The sequence below is a fragment of the Anolis carolinensis genome, chromosome 3 (assembly GCF_035594765.1).
Source record: "Anolis carolinensis isolate JA03-04 chromosome 3, rAnoCar3.1.pri, whole genome shotgun sequence".
NCBI classification, from domain to species: domain Eukaryota; kingdom Metazoa; phylum Chordata; class Lepidosauria; order Squamata; family Dactyloidae; genus Anolis; species Anolis carolinensis.
In genome coordinates, this window is record NC_085843.1 from 259,241,245 (window position 1) to 259,249,830 (window position 8,586).

Below are 8,586 nucleotides of genomic sequence, written 5' to 3' on the forward strand. Positions count from 1 at the left end.
AGCCGACTGGACAAGAAGCATCGAGGGAGCTGGAGACTGCAGAGAGAGGCGGACCAACAGAGACAGACTTACTTCAGAGTCTATTTGCAATGGGAGATCCAAAGGACAGGGAAGAAAAGAGAACTTTAAGGAATTTGAAGGACCTGGATTTAGAACAAATTAAATCTATAGAAAAACAATTAAGAGATCTTAAAAAACAGAAAATTAGAGAGGAGAATAGAAGAATTGAAACGAGATCTAGTACAGAGACTTAAGAATGAACAGCCTAACATTTGTGGAATAATGAAATTTGGACAAATGGGGTTAAAGGGGTAAAAGATGATGCAGGAGGGGAGAGCAGTGGATGGCAACGCAGTCACCGGTGGGAGGGAGTCTGGGAATGGAAGAGAACAAAGGGAAAACTCTTTCAGGTCTCCCTCTGATGGGAGGAGGGAGAGGTCTGGACTCTGGGGGGCATGGGGGAGGATGGGAAGACAAGCAGACAGGGGAAAGAAACTACAGGAGGGTAAATGCAAATAATACCTGGTTATGGGTGAAGTAGTAATAATGTCTCATAATGTTAATGGTTTATCAACTCCACAAAGAAGGGCAAAAGTTATGAAAATGGTAAAGGATTATAAAGTTGGCATTCTGCTTTTACAAGAATGTCATAAGAGAAAGGACCATACTCCATTATTTAATGATAGGATTTGGGGACAGGTGTATGAATCGAGAGGTTCAAATAGAGCACGGGGTGTGGCAATTTTAATTAAAAATACAATAGACTTCCAAGTGGAAATGGTAAAAAGGGATTCAGATGGGAGATGGGTAATGATTAAAGGGAAAATTGAAAAAATTAGAATCACTTTAGTGTGTATATATGCCCCAAACAAAAATCAAAAAAAGTATTTAAAAAAGCTATTTGGGGAAATTGATAAGTTTGCACAAGGAGAAGTGTATTGTGCAGGAGATTATAACCTGGAATTGGTAACAACAAGGCAAAATAGTAATAGAAAGTTAAATATAAGGGAATACAACATGAATGATTTATTAGAAGGGGAACCAGAGAATAATAGATGGACATATTACTCGGGAAGACATGACACATATAGCAAAATAGATTATATTCTGGGGAAAAATACAAACCAATCAGTGATTCTAGAAGCAAAAACACTTCCAATACATTTATCGGATCATGCACCATTAAGAGTAAAAGTAAAATTAGAAATAGAAAGAAAAGAAAGAACCTGGAGATATAACACAGTTTTAAACAGTAGAGAGGAAGAATATGAAACAATTAGGAAAGAAATAAATAAGTATTTTGAGACCAATGACAATGGACAAGTAACTAAAGATATAATTTGGGATGCAAGTAAGGCAGTGATAAGGGGTCACTGTATAAGTTTAGAGGTAAATCTTAGAAGAAGATGGAGGAATGAACAGGATAAGAGAATAAAAGAAATAGAAACCCTGCAAGACAAACATAAAAGGACTAAGGATAGACAGATTTGGAGAGAGCTAAAGGAGAAAAAAAACCAATTAGAAGCATTTGAGGAAAGGAATATAATAAATAAATATCTATACGTTAAAAGCTATTCCCAAAGTTGGAATATAAAATCAATGAAGAGGATGGCTTACTATTTGAAAAAGAAAAAAGAAAAAACATGGATAAAGAGATTGAAAGACGAAAATGGGAAAGAACAAGAGGAGCAAAGTAAGATTAGGGAGATAATGGCAAAATATTATAAAAATCTATATAAGGAAGAGAGGGTAATGCAAGGGAACTTAAATATCAGAGAAAAAATTGCAGAGGAAGACAGAGAGTTATTAAACCAACCAATAACGCAAGAGGAAACAATAAGGGCAATTAAAGGGTTAAAGGGAGGCAAGTCACCAGGGCCAGATGGATTTCCAGCAGAATATTATAAAGCATTTATGGAAGAGTTGGCACCACACCTAACAGAATTGTTCAATGAAATATACACTAAGCAAAAAGTCCCCCTAACATGGAAAGTATCAGAAATTATAACTATACCCAAAAAGGGGAGAGATTTAACACAACCAGGGTCATACAGACCCATTAGTCTATGCAATCAAGATTATAAAATATTTACAAAAATTTTAGCAAAAAGATTGGAAACAATAATGCCAAAAATAATCAAAGAGGATCAATATGGATTTGTGAAGGGAAGAAAAATTGGGGATCCAATAAAAAATGTAGTAATTGCAATGAATCATGCAAATTCGAATAAGAAAAAAATGGGAATTCTCAAATTGGATGTTTACAAAGCATTTGATAAAGTCAATCACAATTATCTGTTAAGATTATGTCAACAGTTGAATATGGGGGAAAACTTTTGCAAAACGCTGCAACAATTGTACAGCAACTGTAAAGCAAAAATAAGGGTGAATAATGGAAGGACAGGAGAGATACCAATTTTAAATGGTACAAAACAAGGTTGTCCATTATCCCCCACTTTATTTGTAATAGCGATAGAAATGCTAGCTGAAAGTATCAGGAATAGCACCAATTGGACAGGGTACAAAATAGAAAAGGGAGGAGGACAAAAGGAAGAAATAAGGCTTAATTTCTTTGCCGATGATGCAATGATTATTACAAGTCAACCGTTAATTATGGTAAAAGATATTATTAAAAAACTGGAAGAATTTAAAAATATATCAGGACTATTCGTCAATATTAAAAAGTCAGAGATACTATGTCTTAATACCCCACCAAGGGAACAACTGGAGATTAGGAAAATATCAGGGTTAAGATTAGGATTAAAGAAGCTGAAATACTTAGGAGTATGGATATATAAAAACCCAAAGAGTATAGTCAAGGGGAATTATAAACAAAAATGGAAGGTAATAGAGAAACAGTTTAAGAATTGGGAAGGAAAAACATTAACAAGAGTGGACAGAATAAGGGCACTAAAAATGTTCATAATACCAAAATTGACATATTTATTTCAAACATTACCGAACACAGTAGATAGGAAGACACTAAAGACATGGGACAGGAGAATAAGAAAATGGGCAGTCGGAGGAAAAAGGCCCAGAATAAGGGACAAATGGTTAAATGCAAAAGAGGAAGAGGGAGGCTGGGGGATTCCAAGTTTAGAAGTCTATCACGATGCGTTTCAAATCCAAAGATTATTGGAAATACAGTATACTAAAAAAAAATGGGCAAATATGGAGAAGATAATAAATAATACTAAAGAAAAAGAAATAATATTTAGGGAATGGAGTAGGAGAGAAGAAGCAGAATTTAAGGAACCTTTTAAAGGAACAATAAAAGTGTGGAAAAAAAGAAAGAAGAAGCTAAGTCCAGGCAATGAGAATAAGATGGCAACTATATGGCAAATTAATTACAATAACAACGAAATTATAGGCAGAACATTGAGATCAATTGAAAGTAGAGGGAAAAGGTTAGTGGAGGATTTGTACACAATAGATGGAGACCCTGTAGAACAAAAAGAAATTCAGAATTGGATAGGATCAGGGAATTGGATTCAAAGCTGGGCTATAAGACAGGAAATTTTTAGATTGAGAGAAAAAATTAGAGAACAGGACAGTCCATTTGAGAAGGCGATTAGGAAATGTTTGAGAGAGGAAAAGAAGGTGGCAGGAGATCTGTATGAACAAATTATAACGGTAAAAGAAGAAATAGTAGAGGAAATTTTCCAAACATGGAGAATGGACATGGAAATTGAGAGGGAAGATATACAAAGGGAAATAAGTAATATAGCAAAAGAAAAGTACAATGTATTAAGGGAAGCAAGAAGGAAAATGTTACAAAAATGGTACAGAACTCCTGCACAACTTTCACGGTTTTTACCAGGGATGAAAGATAGGTGTTGGCACGGTTGTGAACAAAGAGGGGTGTTCAATCATATGATATGGGAGTGCGATCGGGTGCAAGAATACTGGAGAATGATTGAAGGAGAAATCAATAGAATGCTAAATCTACAAATAGTAATAGTTAATAGAAATGTACTACATGCAAGGATAACAGAAGTGAAGAATATACAAAAAGAAAAAATGATTGACAAATTAATAGCATGTGCACAAACTGTTTTAGTGAGCGGTTGGAAAGATAAAACAAAATGGACTCTGACGAATTGGTATAAGTATATAATTGATATGTTAAATGTAGAAATCACAAATTGCAAATGGAATAATATAGATAAAATTGAAAATATTGCAATAATCAAGGGGATGTGGGAACCAGTTAAGAACTATTTAGAGAATGTACTAAGATGTGGAGTGGAAAAATTAAGATTGAGATTGATATTTCAAATGTAACTTCTGTAGTTTGTTGTATAAAGTGTATGTACAAGGAGGGGAGGGTGGGAGGGTGGGAGTGGGATAAGATGACAAAACAACAATAAAAAAATTTAAAAAAAAAAAAAAGGAACTTGTTAGGTGAATGGAAAGCCATCCATTGAGATGACCATTCGCAGAGGTCACCAGGTGGCCTTTATTCTTTGTTGTCCATGTCATTTGTATTGTGGATACAGACATACAGATAAAGTGGATGGTTGTAAAGAGACAAATCTGCCTGTTTTACAGTCAGTCCTCTACATTCGCTGGGAGTTAGTGGTGCAGGACCCTTCAATCTGAGAGAACACTTCTCTAGGAAGCTGCACCAAAAGATAGCCGTAGAGTTGCAATAGATGGCCTAAAGATTCCATTTTAATCCACAAATAATCAAATCTTTAAGAGTTAAACCCACAAATATAGAAGACAAATTGTATAAAGTTTTACAAAAACATAATTTCCCCTCCCATCAGTAAATTCAATTTAAAAGCAGATTTAGCCTTATTACTCCATTTAAAAAAACAAAAAACAAAACCAGAAATTGTTATGAATCATACTATGGGCACCATCCTTGATGTTGTGTACCTGGGACCTGAAGTATTTCCACTAAGCATCATTGTGGATAAGAGCACATGATCACCTGCTCATGCAAAGAAAACCAGCAAGTGGGAATTCTGATCTTGTGATGCCTCAATCTGTGAGCATTAGCTTATGGGTCACAGCTTGGTAGGAAACAAGGAAAAAGATCAATCGTGCTGGGCCAACTTAAAATCCTATATATTTACTACAGCACTCTCTTACTCATGTTCTGTCGCAATTGGTATTCAGAGGCGTTTTATGCTATAATGCTATAACCACTTCAGAGTGAGCCCCATTAAATGCAGTCAGGCTTACTTCTAAGAAGTTACGTAGTGTTAACCACCACACTGCACACATTATGACTGAAAATCAATGTGAAACAGTTTTCTTCTGTGTTGGCTGTAGGTTGAAATGCTTTACTGGGTAAGCACGTAGGTTAGCTTACACAATAAACAAAACAGGCTCATGCATTGGGTAAAAACAAGATCTTCCTACAGCCCACTTCAAGATCTTGAATGATAACGAATTTTCCTAAATCCAGAGAAACATTAGAAATTATGCCTACCTTATTATTTGTCCCATTTAGATTACACAGCTCAACAAAAACATTTTCTTGGTGCCTTGGTTTTTAGGCCAGTTCCTGAGGTTATTAGACACATTGATTCAGAAAATTGCATTGTATCGACTGCATTAGCTCTAGTTTCTTATATAATCATGATTTTTCATGGGCGAGCAAATATGGCTTATGTTCTGTATCTCAAAAGCTAGAGCTGATGTTTGGAGTAAACAGGTACAGATACAGGTCAAACATTTGAGGCACCAAAATGTGTGTTGGTCAGGGGAGGAAAAGGTGGAAGGATTATAGGTGGAAAAGGAGGGGGGAATAAGTGAAATACAATAATTGAAAAGATTAAAATAACTACAACTCTTCCCACCTTTCTACTGTGAAACATGAACTGGAATCTACTCCACAAGGTCCCACAGGTCCTCCTAATCTCAGGCATAGATGTGGCTCAGTGCCCACAACACCTTATGTGCTTAAGTTGTTAGGACAGACATAAAACATGCAAAAGCAGTGACAACCAAATAAATTGTTATGAGGGGTGTGGAAATTCTACACATATCATCTTTGGGTAAATCTCCTCTTCACCTCTGGTGATCAGCAGCTAACAAGGCCACACCAATTCCCCAAACCAAAACATTAGACTGGTTGACCTGGGATGCCATCTAGCCACCCCTCACAGAAAAGCTGAGTTTTGGTTTGGGAGTTGGGGCTAGAACCTGAGAGGAAGCGGATTATTTTAACCCGCTTCCTCTCAGGTTTTGGATTAGTGTGAAAGGGCCCTTACAGCCAGTCAGCATTGCCAATACACTTACATGATCTTGGTTTCCCAGCAATTTATCTGATTTCATTAGATACTAGGAAGACCCACAACAGAATTGACACATTCCCTCCTCTCTATGCTGAGAAAAATACAGAGGCTCAAGTAAATATGGACCCCATCTTGGGTTATATCTGTTGCATTTTGTAGTCGTTAAGGTAATCTGGGGTTATATTAACATTTAAATGATTGAGTACTAACAGCTCCTCAGAATGGCTTCTCTTAGCTGTTCAGATGTGCTGAACAATATCTCCCACAAACCTTAGTAAACTAGGGATGATGAAAGCTGTAATCTTAAACATCTGGGGAAAATTAACTAGGAAAGGTTTCATTTAAAAAAGACTATCAGCATCCTGAAATGTAGTTTTATAGTAATGAAAGGTTTAGAAGAAAATGGTGTTGACACTTAAGTGGAAGCTCTTCAAATACGTTAGTGTACATGGTCTATATTCAGATGTACATGTACATGGTCTATATTCAGATGTCACATTGCTTTTTGCTAGGCAGGTGTGAACCTGGTCTCTTTTTTGGATTATAATGTTTTGAAACTCCCTAGTAAGGCCAAAACATAGATCTGAGCCTGTAGATATTGATATTTTCCATACATGCACCTTCATTGTATCTATAGGATTACCCCCAGCATGCAGATGAATGAGCCTGGAAAAAAATTACTATTTGAATGAGCACTGAAGAAAAAAAAACACCTACAGATAGGTTAATGGATGAAATTATATCTTTTTCATCCTAGTTTTGAAATAATCCTTCAGACAGAATGGTAAACAAAAGGAAAACCTGGATGCAGTGTACAAAGGACATGGGCAACCAAATCTGGCATTCCACAGATCAATCATCGCAGTGCAGTAAATTGCTGTGCAATAAATAAAACCTTTCCCAAAGTTTTATTGCCTAAAGCTTGAACCCCAGTTTTCACATAGTGTAGTTCTCATGTGTATTCATGTGAAATTAGACCATAGAGAATTCAAGTGACATTGATGGACACTTGTCACTATTAAAATGTATCCTTAATTTTAGTGGCTGAAATAGAATTCCTCTATGCAGGAAGAAGACTGTCAATATGAAACACATTTGAATTCTGTCTATGCTACAGCCAGAGGCTACTCTAGTAGTCATGAGGAGATATGCACACATTGCCTCTGACACTGTGTATAGCTGGAAATAAAGGTGTTTGTATGTAAGTTCATTATCTGAGCAGCTCTTCACCCTTGCCTACTATTCCCATGTATTTCTTCACACTATGGGTAGTCAAAATGGCAGTCTTGAAAAGTGGAACCAGCTAGGCTAACTCAGGAAACTCGGGAAAGAACCTTTTGGAGTACAACACTCAGAATCTTCTATCCAATCTATCTAGACTGGATTTCTGAGTCATATTTCGCTCCTCCAAAAAGGGTAACATCCCCAAGCTCTTGTGTCCAGCCACCTCCTTCTTTTAGCTTTGAGAAATGTAAACAAATAAAATGTTAACTGAAATTAAAGGTGAGGAAAGCATTATGCCCAGCATGTCATAAGATGGTGATGGATCTGACAGGGGCAGGTCTTTGTAAGTAGAGAAGATACTTTAGATATCAAGGAAAATGGGCAACTATTTGCTATTGAGTCAAACAAATGGTTCATCAACCTCATTTTGTCTATTCTGACTTTGTGCCAGATTTCCTAGAGACAGACCTTAGATGGAAGCCTTTCCAGGGCCAATCTGGAGATGCCAGGTGCTTTAAATTGTACTTGGACATGAATCAGTCACCAAACCATGTGTCCTGGGGTTCTTTTACATACTGTTTCATTATAGCAGCATGATTTGGCTTTAAATGTCATGCTTCTTTCCTATGGAATCCTGGAATTTGCCTAAGAAGACTGACTTCCCAAGGGGAAAGAACTTTGCCTAATGTGCTAGATTTTCTGTTTGTTGATTTTCTTTTAATAGTTTATATTTTAACAGGTTTTAATTTTTAAAATAAATGTAATTAATTTCTAACTTTTGTGTGCCATGAATTTTTAGCTGGGTTTGTTTTAGCTATGTCATCTTGAGACCAAACTCAAAAGGCAGGTTATAGAGGAAGAGGAGGTGACAATAATGATACACTGAGCACCTGTAATGTATGATACATTACAGTTGCTCAACCTGGTATGTATCCAATATATATGCTAAAGAAACTATAGCAGACTTGCTGGTTGTTGTGATAAAATCTTATAAAACAGATTTAAAAAATTGCCCCTTGTTTGTTGTGAAAGAATCTTGCAACCCAGGAGGGCTGGCTTGAGGAAGTGGCAAGCTCTGTAAAAAACAAAACAAAACAAAACAAAAAGAAAC

General features: G+C 36.3%; 1 protein-coding gene across 1 annotated transcript in view; it reads left to right on the forward strand.

Moving 5' to 3' along the window:
• The window catches only part of p2ry1 (purinergic receptor P2Y1), a 32,880-nt gene extending 24,630 nt beyond the window's left edge, over positions 1–8,250 (forward strand). Inside the window, exon 3 of the transcript XR_010004770.1 lies at positions 4,405–8,250. The gene's annotated coding sequence lies outside the window, so the exon portion shown is untranslated. The remainder of the gene's footprint in view (positions 1–4,404) is intronic.
• Positions 8,251–8,586: the final 336 nt, after the last annotated feature.